Source organism: Rhinoderma darwinii, unplaced genomic scaffold, assembly GCF_050947455.1.
Source record: "Rhinoderma darwinii isolate aRhiDar2 unplaced genomic scaffold, aRhiDar2.hap1 Scaffold_2002, whole genome shotgun sequence".
NCBI lineage: Eukaryota > Metazoa > Chordata > Amphibia > Anura > Rhinodermatidae > Rhinoderma > Rhinoderma darwinii.
This window is the reverse complement of record NW_027462360.1, coordinates 18199-37453: the sequence shown is the minus strand read 5'-3', so window position 1 is coordinate 37453 and position 19255 is coordinate 18199. Positions and strand designations below refer to the sequence as shown.

Below are 19255 nucleotides of genomic sequence, written 5' to 3'. Positions count from 1 at the left end.
CTGCCACAGTGCCCTCTGTAGGTGCTGCCACAGTGCCGTCTTTAGATGATGCCGCAGTGTCCTCTGCAGATAATGCCACAATGCCCTCTGTAGATACTGCCACAGTGCCCTCTGTAGAAACTGCCACAGTGCCGTCTGTAGATGTTGCCAGTGCCCTCTATAGATGCTGCCACAGTGTCCTCTGTAGATGCTGCCACAGAGTCCTCTGTAGATGCTGCCACAGTGCCCTCTGTAGAGGCTGCCACAGTGCCCTCTGTAGATGCTGCCACAGTGCCGCCTGTAGATGCTGCCACAGTGTCCTCTATAGATGCTGCCTCAGTGTCCTCTTTAGATGCTGCCGTAGTGCCCTGTGTAGATAATGCCACAGTGCCCTCTGTAGGTAATGCAACACACCCCTAGATAAGGCCACAGTGCCCTCAGCAGATGCTACCACAGTGATGTCAGGGTCTTGCCCAGAGCTGGAGTCCCGGAGCAGAGCCGCTTCTAGCACTCGAACTACAGTAGATTTGTGACTGCAGCTCTGTATTTGTTTGGAGTATGGGACCTGATGTTACAGTACAGTTGTGACTGCAGCTCTGGATGTGACTGGAGTATAGCACATTATATAATAGTAGAGTTGTGACTGGAGCTCTGGATTTGTTTGGAGTATAAGACAAGATGTTTGCATCTGCATCTACTGATCTTGCAGTGGAGTTGTGAGTGTAGCTGTGGATGTGACTGGAGTATAACATGTTACAGTAGAGTGGTGACTGCAGCTCTGGATGTGACTGGAGTAAAGTACATGACATAATAGTAGAGTTGTGAGTGTAGCTGTGGATGTCTACATGATGTTACAGTAGAGTTGTGAGTGCAGCTCTGGGTGTGACTGGAGTATAACATGTTACAGTAGAGTGGTGACTGCAGCTCTGGATGTGACTGGAGTAAAGTACATGATATAATAGTAGAGTTGTGAGTGCAGCCTGGGATTCCAGCTCTGCTCCTGACATCACTGTCCATATATGGACAGAGATGTCAGGGGCAACCCCAGAGCTGGATTCCCGGGCAGTAGGCTCTTCCTGGGACTCCAGCTGTGCTCCTGACATCACTGGGACTCCTGCTCTGGGGAAGCCCCTGACATCATTGTCGATGTATGGACAGCGATGTCAGAGGCTTCCCCAGAGCAGAGCCTATACTAGCGCTCTGCCCGGGACTCCGCTCTGGGAAAGACCCTGACACACTGTTCATATATGGACAGCGATGTCAGGGAATTCCACAGAGTCCCGGAGCAGAGCCTATTCTAGCGCTCTGCACGGGACTCCGGCTCTGGGGAAGCCCCAGACATCGTGTGTCCAAACATGGACAGCGATGTCAGGGAATTCCACAGAGTCCCGGAGCAGAGCCGATACTAGCGCTCTGCCCGGGACTCCGCCCTGGGGAAGACCCTGACAAACTGTCCATATATGGGCAGCGATGTCAGGGAATTCCACAGAGTCCTGGAGCAGAGCCGATACTAGCGCTCTGCCCGGGACTCCGCTCTGGGGAAGACCCTGACACATTGTCCATATATGGGCAGCGATGTTGTAATGGCGGGGTAAGGAAACAGACAAGTGAGCCCTAATCTACCCGCCACTCAGTCCCTGCCTACTTGCAACGACCTGCCCTAGGCGACGGGGTACAACTGGGCGACGGTCCCTACGCTCAATAAGTGCCCGACAGACAAACAGACAAGGTTACACAGAAGCAAGGGAAAAGGGGCAGTTGCCCACGGCAACACCACGAGCAACAAGAGTGGTGAAGAAGAGGAAAGAGTTGTTCCAGCGCTGTGTAAAGTAGTTAAAATGGAAGCAGGTTTCCAAGTTTAATAGTATTCAATTAAAATAGTCCAGAAGAATAGTCCTGATGTGAGGGTAAGCGGGCGGTAGTGTCCTCAAAAGCCTACGCGTTTCGGATGCTGCTGCATCCTTAGTCTTGGCAGTGGTGTCTGTTTTTGAATGGCGCGCGTTGTCTCGTTTTTATCCTGGTCTGTATGATACAGCTAATTGCTGAGTGCGTTCCACTGTTGTTATCCCTTTGGAACGCAAGCCGGAAGTAGGAATGGTTGCTGCCCATTCTGTTTTTTGTATTTTCACTTGCGTACTCTCAACTAGTAGCTGCGTTAGTATCATGATTGAGAATGTAGGGTTATGTAGGTTCAACCTAACATAAGTGTATTGTGTATTTCAGATGGTATTTTGTTGTATGGAGTGGAGACTATATCGACGGAAGATGCTGTCATTTTGCCTATTCACTATTGTCCAGATGGCTATCTTATAGACGATGGTGCATATAAAATTGGTGAGTATTATTTGTTTTCTAGAAATCAAACAATTACTTAGACATAATTGATGTGCATAGTCATATAAGTGTCAAAGTATTTTACTTTAATTTTTAAGATGATGTATTTTATACTGTCAGTAGATAGTACGCTGTTATTTGTTGTTATATGTTGGCAATATTGAGTGTAACATTAGACAGTGTAGTTAAAGAGGTATAGTCAATGTTCTCTTATGGATTAACGAAGGACAGAGACGGGCGCTTACTTTTGATAATGAGGATGTGACCAGGGAAGGAAGTGAGGGTAGGACAACTGGAACAAAAAATTAATTAAATTAATTAAAAACCTAATTAGTGATTGTGACTAACGAAAAAGTGGTTTAAAAGATATGAACAGTAATGTACATGGCAAAAAGCACATGTTATGCATGTACAGGCTGTAAATATGCGGGGAAGGGAGTCCTGGAGTACCATGGTATTGGATGATCTCCAATAAATGGATTATTTTTATGAAATTTTTATTGGTATGGTTATTATTATTTTTCTTCTTGGTCTTGGTAACCACGATGGGAGGCTCAGAGGTCTATTATTAATACTGAAACATTAGATCTTTTCTGAGGTTTAGGCCATCTGGATATCTAGTTTTTAATCTGTAAATCCAAAATGCCTCCCTAAGGTGGGTTTTATGTTTGAGGTCGCCTCCCCTTTTTGGGGGGTAGATTTTTTCAATAGCGTAGCAACGTAAATTTTTTGTGTTACGGTTGTGTTGTACAATAAAATGTTTTGATACATTGGAGATGTTAGTGATATTAATATTTCTCACGTAACTAAGGTGTTCTAGAATTCTTGTTTTCAGTTTTCTGTTTGTACAACCCACGTATTTAAGTTGACATTCAATACATTCTATGACGTAAATTACGGATTCGCTGTTACAATTGATATAATTCTGGATGCTGTATGTATCTGTTTGTGTAGAGTTGCTGAATGTTTTAGTTGGATGGGCAAAGGAGCAAGTCTTGCATGGATGTTGCCCACATCTGTAGAAGCCTTTTGTTTCTAGCCATGTTGTTTTAACATTTTCGTTTGGTGTGAACAGTGACGGAGACAACACGCTGCCCAAGGAGGGTGCCTTTCTTGCCACGATACGACAACCTTCGGCCAAGATGGAACGTAGACCGTCATCTTCTTGGAGGATAGGTAAGTTGTTGGTGACTAATTTTTTGATTTGCATAAACTGGTTACTCTGTTGTAAGATTAAAGTAGGTTGGTTGTCTTTAGATTGAATTTTAGGACTTGTTTTGGTATGTTTGTTATTATATGCGAGTAAATCAGTTCTAGGTATTTTGGTCATGATTTCACTTGCTCTATTGAGTGACCATGTGGGATAACCTCTTGCTCTAAGTCTAGTTTTGATTTCCTTTTGTTCAACTTCAAACTGACTGTGGGAGGTGCAATTCCTTTTGGCACGATGCAACTCACCCACTGGTATGGCCTTTATGGTCTGTATTGAATGATTGCTTCTTGCATGAAGGATATTATTTGAGGAGGTAGGTTTTCGGTGAGTCTGGGTAGAGATTATTTGCCCTTCTTTTCCGTTTAATTCAAGATCTAAAAATATGATATTGGTGTTATCAAATTTGTAAGTAAATTTAAGATTGCAGTGATTTTGATTGAGGGTTTCTACAAAAGCCGGGATAGTGTCAGTGTCTCCTTTCCAGATTAGTAAAATATCGTCAATATACCTCCCATACCATTCAATGCAGTGGCCGTATGTATTATCGGTAGAAAAGATGTAGGACTGTTCCCACCAGGACATGACTAAATTGGCTATCGATGGAGAAAACTTGGCTCCCATGGATACGCCCTTGAGTTGGAGGTAATATTTTGTGTCAAATTGAAAGTAATTATTAGTCATTAGAAACATGAGTACTTCCAGAATGAATACTTGGAAGTTTTTATCATACAAACTGTGTTTGGTTAAATGGTAGTCAAGAGCGGCATAAGCAATGTGATGCGGAATAGAAGTGTATAAGGACACGACGTCACACGTGAGCCAAGTGTAATTTTTCTCCCATTTTTTATGGCATAGTGAATTAAGGACATTTTTAGTATCCTTTAAAAATCCAGGGGCTGTTTGTGCTAATGGTTGCAGTAATGTATCTAACCATTCCGACAATCGTTCCAAAATTGAACCTATACCTGAGACAATGGGTCTCATTGGTGGTGGAAAGATTAGCTTGTGGGTTTTTGGAAGCGCATGAAAAATTGGCGTAATAGGTTGATCAACAAGAATAAATTCGGCTTGTTTTTTATTTATGAAACCTCCTCGTTGGCCATCTTTTAAGAGTTTGTTCATGCGATTTTTTATGTTGTCTACTGGGTTGTTCTCCAGTATTTTATAGGTTGTTTTGTCACTTAGCAGGTTGGTAATGGATTGTTTATAATCGTTCTTATTCATTACAGTAACACTGCCTCCTTTATCTGCCATTTTTATCACTATGTCTTTGTTGTCATGTAAAGACTTAACCGCTTGTTTGTGTTGGATCGTCATATTTGTTGTTGGGTATTGGGATTTGAGGCTGTCCGCCAGGTTTTGTAATTCTTTTTCCATTACCGTTTGGAAACGGTCCATCGAGTCAGTTCTAGAGTTCGTTGGGTAGAACTTGGGGTTGGAAGTACGAAAATTTGGGGCTGTGGTCATCGTTTGATTAGAGGTTTCCGTACGCAGGTGATCCAGAGCTGCTAAGGTGGTAAGTTCTTGAAAAGAGAATTGTTCGAGACTAGGTGGCGGATGAGCTGGAAGGACGCACTCTTCAACAGATGTGGTAGGGGGAGATGAAGTTGGAACCTCATCCAGAGGGAGGGTCTCCTGCCTAAGGAAATGTTTTTTCACAGTTAAATTACGAATAAATTTATTAATGTCCAGTAGCGTATTAAATAGGTTGAAATTGTTTTTTGGAGCAAAATTAAGACCCAAGGATAAAACTTCAGTTTGTGCCGTGGTTAGAGTGCAGGAGGATAAGTTGGTGACGTTCAATTCTAGTACTGTTGGAATTTCCGGGGGCGCAGACAACGGTTGAAATCTTGATTTATTCGATTTGTGCTTCCTGCCCCCCCTCCTACCTCGTTTTTTGACTGATAACTTTGGTTTTGTGTTCTCTGGGTAGAGTGTGGGCGAGTCCTTGAATTATCATCTTCTGACAGGCCGTCAGCGGAGTCTGGTTCTGTGGAGCTGAAACTCACTCTGTTCGGTAAATCCCTGTATTGGTTGCGGTATTGGTTCCGTTTTTTGAGAATGGGTCTAGGTCTTGTGTAGTTTCTTGTTCTCTGACTCCAATTGTAAATTTCGTTATGCGTATAATCTCTCATATCTCGTTGGAACTTGCTTTTTTTCGTTTCAGCAATGGATTGATCTAATTTATCAATAGCAGTCGTTGTACGGATTTGAAGAAAAGAAAAGGAAGGTGAGTCAGAATAAACATCAATTGATTTTCTAATATCAGTGATATTGATGTCTAATTCGGATAGTTTAATCTCCTCTTGTTTAGTAATTAGTTTCATCAAGTTCATGGAACATGTGGAGAGGGTCTGGTTCCATTCCTTTAGAAATTCTTCCGTGTAGATGAAAGTTGGAGTTTTCCTGAGGCGTAGACCTCTAGGTATCATATCTTTTGCGATGTAATTCTTTAAGGTTGTAAGGTCCCACCAAATTTTGGCCTGTTGTGCGAGGTGCTTTTCTAGAGTATGAAATAAATCTTCGAGTTCTAGATTGTTTCCGATGTGATTATCTTGATTGCCAAAGACTTTTTCAGCTAGTTCAGAGCGAGACATTTGAACCCCAGGGGGCATGTTGGCAGATTGATGCGTCATGTTAAGGCCAAGAAATGTTCTCCAGGACACTGATGCAAAATGTGGTGAATTTAAAAACAATGCAATTCACAATACAAAACCAAAACCAAAGTCTTCGTTTCAGTGGTATAATTGATTTTTGTTTAGTTGTCTAGACCCTTGTTATGTTAGAAAATCTATACAAAGTCACGCTTACGATGCACACATCTGTTGTGGACCCTCCGGTGTTCTGTATTAGAACATGACAAATTAGGGAGCTCGTAGGAAAAGGCCGATGGTATCACAAAAATAGAAGAAGAGGGGGGAGGAATCCTCCAGCTCACCTGACACTACGGGAGTGTGTCTCAGCAGCGCCCGGAATCCCGTGTCGGCACACGTTGAAGTACGGAAGAAGAGGAAAGAGTTGTTCCAGCGCTGTGTAAAGTAGTTAAAATGGAAGCAGGTTTCCAAGTTTAATAGTATTCAATTAAAATAGTCCAGAAGAATAGTCCTGATGTGAGGGTAAGCGGGCGGTAGTGTCCTCAAAAGCCTACGCGTTTCGGATGCTGCTGCATCCTTAGTCTTGGCAGTGGTGTCTGTTTTTGAATGGCGCGCGTTGTCTCGTTTTTATCCTGGTCTGTATGATACAGCTAATTGCTGAGTGCGTTCCACTGTTGTTATCCCTTTGGAACGCAAGCCGGAAGTAGGAATGGTTGCTGCCCATTCTGTTTTTTGTATTTTCACTTGCGTACTCTCAACTAGTAGCTGCGTTAGTATCATGATTGAGAATGTAGGGTTATGTAGGTTCAACCTAACATAAGTGTATTGTGTATTTCAGATGGTATTTTGTTGTATGGAGTGGAGACTATATCGACAGAAGATGCTGTCATTTTGCCTATTCACTATTGTCCAGATGGCTATCTTATAGACGATGGTGCATATAAAATTGGTGAGTATTATTTGTTTTCTAGAAATCAAACAATTACTTAGACATAATTGATGTGCATAGTCATATAAGTGTCAAAGTATTTTACTTTAATTTTTAAGATGATGTATTTTATACTGTCAGTAGATAGTACGCTGTTATTTGTTGTTATATGTTGGCAATATTGAGTGTAACATTAGACAGTGTAGTTAAAGAGGTATAGTCAATGTTCTCTTATGGATTAACGAAGGACAGAGACGGGCGCTTACTTTTGATAATGAGGATGTGACCAGGGAAGGAAGTGAGGGTAGGACAACTGGAACAAAAAATTAATTAAATTAATTAAAAACCTAATTAGTGATTGTGACTAACGAAAAAGTGGTTTAAAAGATATGAACAGTAATGTACATGGCAAAAAGCACATGTTATGCATGTACAGGCTGTAAATATGCGGGGAAGGGAGTCCTGGAGTACCATGGTATTGGATGATCTCCAATAAATGGATTATTTTTATGAAATTTTTATTGGTATGGTTATTATTATTTTTCTTCTTGGTCTTGGTAACCACGATGGGAGGCTCAGAGGTCTATTATTAATACTGAAACATTAGATCTTTTCTGAGGTTTAGGCCATCTGGATATCTAGTTTTTAATCTGTAAATCCAAAATGCCTCCCTAAGGTGGGTTTTATGTTTGAGGTCGCCTCCCCTTTTTGGGGGGTAGATTTTTTCAATAGCGTAGCAACGTAAATTTTTTGTGTTACGGTTGTGTTGTACAATAAAATGTTTTGATACATTGGAGATGTTAGTGATATTAATATTTCTCACGTAACTAAGGTGTTCTAGAATTCTTGTTTTCAGTTTTCTGTTTGTACAACCCACGTATTTAAGTTGACATTCAATACATTCTATGACGTAAATTACGGATTCGCTGTTACAATTGATATAATTCTGGATGCTGTATGTATCTGTTTGTGTAGAGTTGCTGAATGTTTTAGTTGGATGGGCAAAGGAGCAAGTCTTGCATGGATGTTGCCCACATCTGTAGAAGCCTTTTGTTTCTAGCCATGTTGTTTTAACATTTTCGTTTGGTGTGAACAGTGACGGAGACAACACGCTGCCCAAGGAGGGTGCCTTTCTTGCCACGATACGACAACCTTCGGCCAAGATGGAACGTAGACCGTCATCTTCTTGGAGGATAGGTAAGTTGTTGGTGACTAATTTTTTGATTTGCATAAACTGGTTACTCTGTTGTAAGATTAAAGTAGGTTGGTTGTCTTTAGATTGAATTTTAGGACTTGTTTTGGTATGTTTGTTATTATATGCGAGTAAATCAGTTCTAGGTATTTTGGTCATGATTTCACTTGCTCTATTGAGTGACCATGTGGGATAACCTCTTGCTCTAAGTCTAGTTTTGATTTCCTTTTGTTCAACTTCAAACTGACTGTGGGAGGTGCAATTCCTTTTGGCACGATGCAACTCACCCACTGGTATGGCCTTTATGGTCTGTATTGAATGATTGCTTCTTGCATGAAGGATATTATTTGAGGAGGTAGGTTTTCGGTGAGTCTGGGTAGAGATTATTTGCCCTTCTTTTCCGTTTAATTCAAGATCTAAAAATATGATATTGGTGTTATCAAATTTGTAAGTAAATTTAAGATTGCAGTGATTTTGATTGAGGGTTTCTACAAAAGCCGGGATAGTGTCAGTGTCTCCTTTCCAGATTAGTAAAATATCGTCAATATACCTCCCATACCATTCAATGCAGTGGCCGTATGTATTATCGGTAGAAAAGATGTAGGACTGTTCCCACCAGGACATGACTAAATTGGCTATCGATGGAGAAAACTTGGCTCCCATGGATACGCCCTTGAGTTGGAGGTAATATTTTGTGTCAAATTGAAAGTAATTATTAGTCATTAGAAACATGAGTACTTCCAGAATGAATACTTGGAAGTTTTTATCATACAAACTGTGTTTGGTTAAATGGTAGTCAAGAGCGGCATAAGCAATGTGATGCGGAATAGAAGTGTATAAGGACACGACGTCACACGTGAGCCAAGTGTAATTTTTCTCCCATTTTTTATGGCATAGTGAATTAAGGACATTTTTAGTATCCTTTAAAAATCCAGGGGCTGTTTGTGCTAATGGTTGCAGTAATGTATCTAACCATTCCGACAATCGTTCCAAAATTGAACCTATACCTGAGACAATGGGTCTCATTGGTGGTGGAAAGATTAGCTTGTGGGTTTTTGGAAGCGCATGAAAAATTGGCGTAATAGGTTGATCAACAAGAATAAATTCGGCTTGTTTTTTATTTATGAAACCTCCTCGTTGGCCATCTTTTAAGAGTTTGTTCATGCGATTTTTTATGTTGTCTACTGGGTTGTTCTCCAGTATTTTATAGGTTGTTTTGTCACTTAGCAGGTTGGTAATGGATTGTTTATAATCGTTCTTATTCATTACAGTAACACTGCCTCCTTTATCTGCCATTTTTATCACTATGTCTTTGTTGTCATGTAAAGACTTAACCGCTTGTTTGTGTTGGATCGTCATATTTGTTGTTGGGTATTGGGATTTGAGGCTGTCCGCCAGGTTTTGTAATTCTTTTTCCATTACCGTTTGGAAACGGTCCATCGAGTCAGTTCTAGAGTTCGTTGGGTAGAACTTGGGGTTGGAAGTACGAAAATTTGGGGCTGTGGTCATCGTTTGATTAGAGGTTTCCGTACGCAGGTGATCCAGAGCTGCTAAGGTGGTAAGTTCTTGAAAAGAGAATTGTTCGAGACTAGGTGGCGGATGAGCTGGAAGGACGCACTCTTCAACAGATGTGGTAGGGGGAGATGAAGTTGGAACCTCATCCAGAGGGAGGGTCTCCTGCCTAAGGAAATGTTTTTTCACAGTTAAATTACGAATAAATTTATTAATGTCCAGTAGCGTATTAAATAGGTTGAAATTGTTTTTTGGAGCAAAATTAAGACCCAAGGATAAAACTTCAGTTTGTGCCGTGGTTAGAGTGCAGGAGGATAAGTTGGTGACGTTCAATTCTAGTACTGTTGGAATTTCCGGGGGCGCAGACAACGGTTGAAATCTTGATTTATTCGATTTGTGCTTCCTGCCCCCCCTCCTACCTCGTTTTTTGACTGATAACTTTGGTTTTGTGTTCTCTGGGTAGAGTGTGGGCGAGTCCTTGAATTATCATCTTCTGACAGGCCGTCAGCGGAGTCTGGTTCTGTGGAGCTGAAACTCACTCTGTTCGGTAAATCCCTGTATTGGTTGCGGTATTGGTTCCGTTTTTTGAGAATGGGTCTAGGTCTTGTGTAGTTTCTTGTTCTCTGACTCCAATTGTAAATTTCGTTATGCGTATAATCTCTCATATCTCGTTGGAACTTGCTTTTTTTCGTTTCAGCAATGGATTGATCTAATTTATCAATAGCAGTCGTTGTACGGATTTGAAGAAAAGAAAAGGAAGGTGAGTCAGAATAAACATCAATTGATTTTCTAATATCAGTGATATTGATGTCTAATTCGGATAGTTTAATCTCCTCTTGTTTAGTAATTAGTTTCATCAAGTTCATGGAACATGTGGAGAGGGTCTGGTTCCATTCCTTTAGAAATTCTTCCGTGTAGATGAAAGTTGGAGTTTTCCTGAGGCGTAGACCTCTAGGTATCATATCTTTTGCGATGTAATTCTTTAAGGTTGTAAGGTCCCACCAAATTTTGGCCTGTTGTGCGAGGTGCTTTTCTAGAGTATGAAATAAATCTTCGAGTTCTAGATTGTTTCCGATGTGATTATCTTGATTGCCAAAGACTTTTTCAGCTAGTTCAGAGCGAGACATTTGAACCCCAGGGGGCATGTTGGCAGATTGATGCGTCATGTTAAGGCCAAGAAATGTTCTCCAGGACACTGATGCAAAATGTGGTGAATTTAAAAACAATGCAATTCACAATACAAAACCAAAACCAAAGTCTTCGTTTCAGTGGTATAATTGATTTTTGTTTAGTTGTCTAGACCCTTGTTATGTTAGAAAATCTATACAAAGTCACGCTTACGATGCACACATCTGTTGTGGACCCTCCGGTGTTCTGTATTAGAACATGACAAATTAGGGAGCTCGTAGGAAAAGGCCGATGGTATCACAAAAATAGAAGAAGAGGGGGGAGGAATCCTCCAGCTCACCTGACACTACGGGAGTGTGTCTCAGCAGCGCCCGGAATCCCGTGTCGGCACACGTTGAAGTACGGAAGAAGAGGAAAGAGTTGTTCCAGCGCTGTGTAAAGTAGTTAAAATGGAAGCAGGTTTCCAAGTTTAATAGTATTCAATTAAAATAGTCCAGAAGAATAGTCCTGATGTGAGGGTAAGCGGGCGGTAGTGTCCTCAAAAGCCTACGCGTTTCGGATGCTGCTGCATCCTTAGTCTTGGCAGTGGTGTCTGTTTTTGAATGGCGCGCGTTGTCTCGTTTTTATCCTGGTCTGTATGATACAGCTAATTGCTGAGTGCGTTCCACTGTTGTTATCCCTTTGGAACGCAAGCCGGAAGTAGGAATGGTTGCTGCCCATTCTGTTTTTTGTATTTTCACTTGCGTACTCTCAACTAGTAGCTGCGTTAGTATCATGATTGAGAATGTAGGGTTATGTAGGTTCAACCTAACATAAGTGTATTGTGTATTTCAGATGGTATTTTGTTGTATGGAGTGGAGACTATATCGACAGAAGATGCTGTCATTTTGCCTATTCACTATTGTCCAGATGGCTATCTTATAGACGATGGTGCATATAAAATTGGTGAGTATTATTTGTTTTCTAGAAATCAAACAATTACTTAGACATAATTGATGTGCATAGTCATATAAGTGTCAAAGTATTTTACTTTAATTTTTAAGATGATGTATTTTATACTGTCAGTAGATAGTACGCTGTTATTTGTTGTTATATGTTGGCAATATTGAGTGTAACATTAGACAGTGTAGTTAAAGAGGTATAGTCAATGTTCTCTTATGGATTAACGAAGGACAGAGACGGGCGCTTACTTTTGATAATGAGGATGTGACCAGGGAAGGAAGTGAGGGTAGGACAACTGGAACAAAAAATTAATTAAATTAATTAAAAACCTAATTAGTGATTGTGACTAACGAAAAAGTGGTTTAAAAGATATGAACAGTAATGTACATGGCAAAAAGCACATGTTATGCATGTACAGGCTGTAAATATGCGGGGAAGGGAGTCCTGGAGTACCATGGTATTGGATGATCTCCAATAAATGGATTATTTTTATGAAATTTTTATTGGTATGGTTATTATTATTTTTCTTCTTGGTCTTGGTAACCACGATGGGAGGCTCAGAGGTCTATTATTAATACTGAAACATTAGATCTTTTCTGAGGTTTAGGCCATCTGGATATCTAGTTTTTAATCTGTAAATCCAAAATGCCTCCCTAAGGTGGGTTTTATGTTTGAGGTCGCCTCCCCTTTTTGGGGGGTAGATTTTTTCAATAGCGTAGCAACGTAAATTTTTTGTGTTACGGTTGTGTTGTACAATAAAATGTTTTGATACATTGGAGATGTTAGTGATATTAATATTTCTCACGTAACTAAGGTGTTCTAGAATTCTTGTTTTCAGTTTTCTGTTTGTACAACCCACGTATTTAAGTTGACATTCAATACATTCTATGACGTAAATTACGGATTCGCTGTTACAATTGATATAATTCTGGATGCTGTATGTATCTGTTTGTGTAGAGTTGCTGAATGTTTTAGTTGGATGGGCAAAGGAGCAAGTCTTGCATGGATGTTGCCCACATCTGTAGAAGCCTTTTGTTTCTAGCCATGTTGTTTTAACATTTTCGTTTGGTGTGAACAGTGACGGAGACAACACGCTGCCCAAGGAGGGTGCCTTTCTTGCCACGATACGACAACCTTCGGCCAAGATGGAACGTAGACCGTCATCTTCTTGGAGGATAGGTAAGTTGTTGGTGACTAATTTTTTGATTTGCATAAACTGGTTACTCTGTTGTAAGATTAAAGTAGGTTGGTTGTCTTTAGATTGAATTTTAGGACTTGTTTTGGTATGTTTGTTATTATATGCGAGTAAATCAGTTCTAGGTATTTTGGTCATGATTTCACTTGCTCTATTGAGTGACCATGTGGGATAACCTCTTGCTCTAAGTCTAGTTTTGATTTCCTTTTGTTCAACTTCAAACTGACTGTGGGAGGTGCAATTCCTTTTGGCACGATGCAACTCACCCACTGGTATGGCCTTTATGGTCTGTATTGAATGATTGCTTCTTGCATGAAGGATATTATTTGAGGAGGTAGGTTTTCGGTGAGTCTGGGTAGAGATTATTTGCCCTTCTTTTCCGTTTAATTCAAGATCTAAAAATATGATATTGGTGTTATCAAATTTGTAAGTAAATTTAAGATTGCAGTGATTTTGATTGAGGGTTTCTACAAAAGCCGGGATAGTGTCAGTGTCTCCTTTCCAGATTAGTAAAATATCGTCAATATACCTCCCATACCATTCAATGCAGTGGCCGTATGTATTATCGGTAGAAAAGATGTAGGACTGTTCCCACCAGGACATGACTAAATTGGCTATCGATGGAGAAAACTTGGCTCCCATGGATACGCCCTTGAGTTGGAGGTAATATTTTGTGTCAAATTGAAAGTAATTATTAGTCATTAGAAACATGAGTACTTCCAGAATGAATACTTGGAAGTTTTTATCATACAAACTGTGTTTGGTTAAATGGTAGTCAAGAGCGGCATAAGCAATGTGATGCGGAATAGAAGTGTATAAGGACACGACGTCACACGTGAGCCAAGTGTAATTTTTCTCCCATTTTTTATGGCATAGTGAATTAAGGACATTTTTAGTATCCTTTAAAAATCCAGGGGCTGTTTGTGCTAATGGTTGCAGTAATGTATCTAACCATTCCGACAATCGTTCCAAAATTGAACCTATACCTGAGACAATGGGTCTCATTGGTGGTGGAAAGATTAGCTTGTGGGTTTTTGGAAGCGCATGAAAAATTGGCGTAATAGGTTGATCAACAAGAATAAATTCGGCTTGTTTTTTATTTATGAAACCTCCTCGTTGGCCATCTTTTAAGAGTTTGTTCATGCGATTTTTTATGTTGTCTACTGGGTTGTTCTCCAGTATTTTATAGGTTGTTTTGTCACTTAGCAGGTTGGTAATGGATTGTTTATAATCGTTCTTATTCATTACAGTAACACTGCCTCCTTTATCTGCCATTTTTATCACTATGTCTTTGTTGTCATGTAAAGACTTAACCGCTTGTTTGTGTTGGATCGTCATATTTGTTGTTGGGTATTGGGATTTGAGGCTGTCCGCCAGGTTTTGTAATTCTTTTTCCATTACCGTTTGGAAACGGTCCATCGAGTCAGTTCTAGAGTTCGTTGGGTAGAACTTGGGGTTGGAAGTACGAAAATTTGGGGCTGTGGTCATCGTTTGATTAGAGGTTTCCGTACGCAGGTGATCCAGAGCTGCTAAGGTGGTAAGTTCTTGAAAAGAGAATTGTTCGAGACTAGGTGGCGGATGAGCTGGAAGGACGCACTCTTCAACAGATGTGGTAGGGGGAGATGAAGTTGGAACCTCATCCAGAGGGAGGGTCTCCTGCCTAAGGAAATGTTTTTTCACAGTTAAATTACGAATAAATTTATTAATGTCCAGTAGCGTATTAAATAGGTTGAAATTGTTTTTTGGAGCAAAATTAAGACCCAAGGATAAAACTTCAGTTTGTGCCGTGGTTAGAGTGCAGGAGGATAAGTTGGTGACGTTCAATTCTAGTACTGTTGGAATTTCCGGGGGCGCAGACAACGGTTGAAATCTTGATTTATTCGATTTGTGCTTCCTGCCCCCCCTCCTACCTCGTTTTTTGACTGATAACTTTGGTTTTGTGTTCTCTGGGTAGAGTGTGGGCGAGTCCTTGAATTATCATCTTCTGACAGGCCGTCAGCGGAGTCTGGTTCTGTGGAGCTGAAACTCACTCTGTTCGGTAAATCCCTGTATTGGTTGCGGTATTGGTTCCGTTTTTTGAGAATGGGTCTAGGTCTTGTGTAGTTTCTTGTTCTCTGACTCCAATTGTAAATTTCGTTATGCGTATAATCTCTCATATCTCGTTGGAACTTGCTTTTTTTCGTTTCAGCAATGGATTGATCTAATTTATCAATAGCAGTCGTTGTACGGATTTGAAGAAAAGAAAAGGAAGGTGAGTCAGAATAAACATCAATTGATTTTCTAATATCAGTGATATTGATGTCTAATTCGGATAGTTTAATCTCCTCTTGTTTAGTAATTAGTTTCATCAAGTTCATGGAACATGTGGAGAGGGTCTGGTTCCATTCCTTTAGAAATTCTTCCGTGTAGATGAAAGTTGGAGTTTTCCTGAGGCGTAGACCTCTAGGTATCATATCTTTTGCGATGTAATTCTTTAAGGTTGTAAGGTCCCACCAAATTTTGGCCTGTTGTGCGAGGTGCTTTTCTAGAGTATGAAATAAATCTTCGAGTTCTAGATTGTTTCCGATGTGATTATCTTGATTGCCAAAGACTTTTTCAGCTAGTTCAGAGCGAGACATTTGAACCCCAGGGGGCATGTTGGCAGATTGATGCGTCATGTTAAGGCCAAGAAATGTTCTCCAGGACACTGATGCAAAATGTGGTGAATTTAAAAACAATGCAATTCACAATACAAAACCAAAACCAAAGTCTTCGTTTCAGTGGTATAATTGATTTTTGTTTAGTTGTCTAGACCCTTGTTATGTTAGAAAATCTATACAAAGTCACGCTTACGATGCACACATCTGTTGTGGACCCTCCGGTGTTCTGTATTAGAACATGACAAATTAGGGAGCTCGTAGGAAAAGGCCGATGGTATCACAAAAATAGAAGAAGAGGGGGGAGGAATCCTCCAGCTCACCTGACACTACGGGAGTGTGTCTCAGCAGCGCCCGGAATCCCGTGTCGGCACACGTTGAAGTACGGAAGAAGAGGAAAGAGTTGTTCCAGCGCTGTGTAAAGTAGTTAAAATGGAAGCAGGTTTCCAAGTTTAATAGTATTCAATTAAAATAGTCCAGAAGAATAGTCCTGATGTGAGGGTAAGCGGGCGGTAGTGTCCTCAAAAGCCTACGCGTTTCGGATGCTGCTGCATCCTTAGTCTTGGCAGTGGTGTCTGTTTTTGAATGGCGCGCGTTGTCTCGTTTTTATCCTGGTCTGTATGATACAGCTAATTGCTGAGTGCGTTCCACTGTTGTTATCCCTTTGGAACGCAAGCCGGAAGTAGGAATGGTTGCTGCCCATTCTGTTTTTTGTATTTTCACTTGCGTACTCTCAACTAGTAGCTGCGTTAGTATCATGATTGAGAATGTAGGGTTATGTAGGTTCAACCTAACATAAGTGTATTGTGTATTTCAGATGGTATTTTGTTGTATGGAGTGGAGACTATATCGACAGAAGATGCTGTCATTTTGCCTATTCACTATTGTCCAGATGGCTATCTTATAGACGATGGTGCATATAAAATTGGTGAGTATTATTTGTTTTCTAGAAATCAAACAATTACTTAGACATAATTGATGTGCATAGTCATATAAGTGTCAAAGTATTTTACTTTAATTTTTAAGATGATGTATTTTATACTGTCAGTAGATAGTACGCTGTTATTTGTTGTTATATGTTGGCAATATTGAGTGTAACATTAGACAGTGTAGTTAAAGAGGTATAGTCAATGTTCTCTTATGGATTAACGAAGGACAGAGACGGGCGCTTACTTTTGATAATGAGGATGTGACCAGGGAAGGAAGTGAGGGTAGGACAACTGGAACAAAAAATTAATTAAATTAATTAAAAACCTAATTAGTGATTGTGACTAACGAAAAAGTGGTTTAAAAGATATGAACAGTAATGTACATGGCAAAAAGCACATGTTATGCATGTACAGGCTGTAAATATGCGGGGAAGGGAGTCCTGGAGTACCATGGTATTGGATGATCTCCAATAAATGGATTATTTTTATGAAATTTTTATTGGTATGGTTATTATTATTTTTCTTCTTGGTCTTGGTAACCACGATGGGAGGCTCAGAGGTCTATTATTAATACTGAAACATTAGATCTTTTCTGAGGTTTAGGCCATCTGGATATCTAGTTTTTAATCTGTAAATCCAAAATGCCTCCCTAAGGTGGGTTTTATGTTTGAGGTCGCCTCCCCTTTTTGGGGGGTAGATTTTTTCAATAGCGTAGCAACGTAAATTTTTTGTGTTACGGTTGTGTTGTACAATAAAATGTTTTGATACATTGGAGATGTTAGTGATATTAATATTTCTCACGTAACTAAGGTGTTCTAGAATTCTTGTTTTCAGTTTTCTGTTTGTACAACCCACGTATTTAAGTTGACATTCAATACATTCTATGACGTAAATTACGGATTCGCTGTTACAATTGATATAATTCTGGATGCTGTATGTATCTGTTTGTGTAGAGTTGCTGAATGTTTTAGTTGGATGGGCAAAGGAGCAAGTCTTGCATGGATGTTGCCCACATCTGTAGAAGCCTTTTGTTTCTAGCCATGTTGTTTTAACATTTTCGTTTGGTGTGAACAGTGACGGAGACAACACGCTGCCCAAGGAGGGTGCCTTTCTTGCCACGATACGACAACCTTCGGCCAAGATGGAACGTAGACCGTCATCTTCTTGGAGGATAGGTAAGTTGTTGGTGACTAATTTTTTGATTTGCATAAACTGGTTACTCTGTTGTAAGATTAAAGTAGGTTGGTTGTCTTTAGATTGAATTTTAGGACTTGTTTTGGTATGTTTGTTATTATATGCGAGTAAATCAGTTCTAGGTATTTTGGTCATGATTTCACTTGCTCTATTGAGTGACCATGTGGGATAACCTCTTGCTCTAAGTCTAGTTTTGATTTCCTTTTGTTCAACTTCAAACTGACTGTGGGAGGTGCAATTCCTTTTGGCACGATGCAACTCACCCACTGGTATGGCCTTTATGGTCTGTATTGAATGATTGCTTCTTGCATGAAGGATATTATTTGAGGAGGTAGGTTTTCGGTGAGTCTGGGTAGAGATTATTTGCCCTTCTTTTCCGTTTAATTCAAGATCTAAAAATATGATATTGGTGTTATCAAATTTGTAAGTAAATTTAAGATTGCAGTGATTTTGATTGAGGGTTTCTACAAAAGCCGGGATAGTGTCAGTGTCTCCTTTCCAGATTAGTAAAATATCGTCAATATACCTCCCATACCATTCAATGCAGTGGCCGTATGTATTATCGGTAGAAAAGATGTAGGACTGTTCCCACCAGGACATGACTAAATTGGCTATCGATGGAGAAAACTTGGCTCCCATGGATACGCCCTTGAGTTGGAGGTAATATTTTGTGTCAAATTGAAAGTAATTATTAGTCATTAGAAACATGAGTACTTCCAGAATGAATACTTGGAAGTTTTTATCATACAAACTGTGTTTGGTTAAATGGTAGTCAAGAGCGGCATAAGCAATGTGATGCGGAATAGAAGTGTATAAGGACACGACGTCACACGTGAGCCAAGTGTAATTTTTCTCCCATTTTTTATGGCATAGTGAATTAAGGACATTTTTAGTATCCTTTAAAAATCCAGGGGCTGTTTGTGCTAATGGTTGCAGTAATGTATCTAACCATTCCGACAATCGTTCCAAAATTGAACCTATACCTGAGACAATGGGTCTCATTGGTGGTGGAAAGATTAGCTTGTGGGTTTTTGGAAGCGCATGAAAAATTGGCGTAATAGGTTGATCAACAAGAATAAATTCGGCTTGTTTTTTATTTATGAAACCTCCTCGTTGGCCATCTTTTAAGAGTTTGTTCATGCGATTTTTTATGTTGTCTACTGGGTTGTTCTCCAGTATTTTATAGGTTGTTTTGTCACTTAGCAGGTTGGTAATGGATTGTTTATAATCGTTCTTATTCATTACAGTAACACTGCCTCCTTTATCTGCCATTTTTATCACTATGTCTTTGTTGTCATGTAAAGACTTAACCGCTTGTTTGTGTTGGATCGTCATATTTGTTGTTGGGTATTGGGATTTGAGGCTGTCCGCCAGGTTTTGTAATTCTTTTTCCATTACCGTTTGGAAACGGTCCATCGAGTCAGTTCTAGAGTTCGTTGGGTAGAACTTGGGGTTGGAAGTACGAAAATTTGGGGCTGT

The 19255-nt window shown here is 40.1% G+C and overlaps 1 long non-coding RNA gene across 1 annotated transcript in view; it reads left to right on the top strand.

The window, feature by feature from the left end:
* The first annotated feature begins 2222 nt into the window (after window positions 1-2222).
* LOC142701111 (uncharacterized) overlaps window positions 2223-19255 on the top strand; it is a 29797-nt gene continuing 12764 nt past the window's right edge. The window contains exons 1-11 of the long non-coding RNA XR_012866834.1: window positions 2223-2313; window positions 3389-3489; window positions 5694-5756; window positions 6959-7069; window positions 8145-8245; window positions 10450-10512; window positions 11715-11825; window positions 12901-13001; window positions 15206-15268; window positions 16471-16581; window positions 17657-17757. This is a non-coding gene — a long non-coding RNA (uncharacterized LOC142701111). The remainder of the gene's footprint in view (window positions 2314-3388; window positions 3490-5693; window positions 5757-6958; window positions 7070-8144; window positions 8246-10449; window positions 10513-11714; window positions 11826-12900; window positions 13002-15205; window positions 15269-16470; window positions 16582-17656; window positions 17758-19255) is intronic.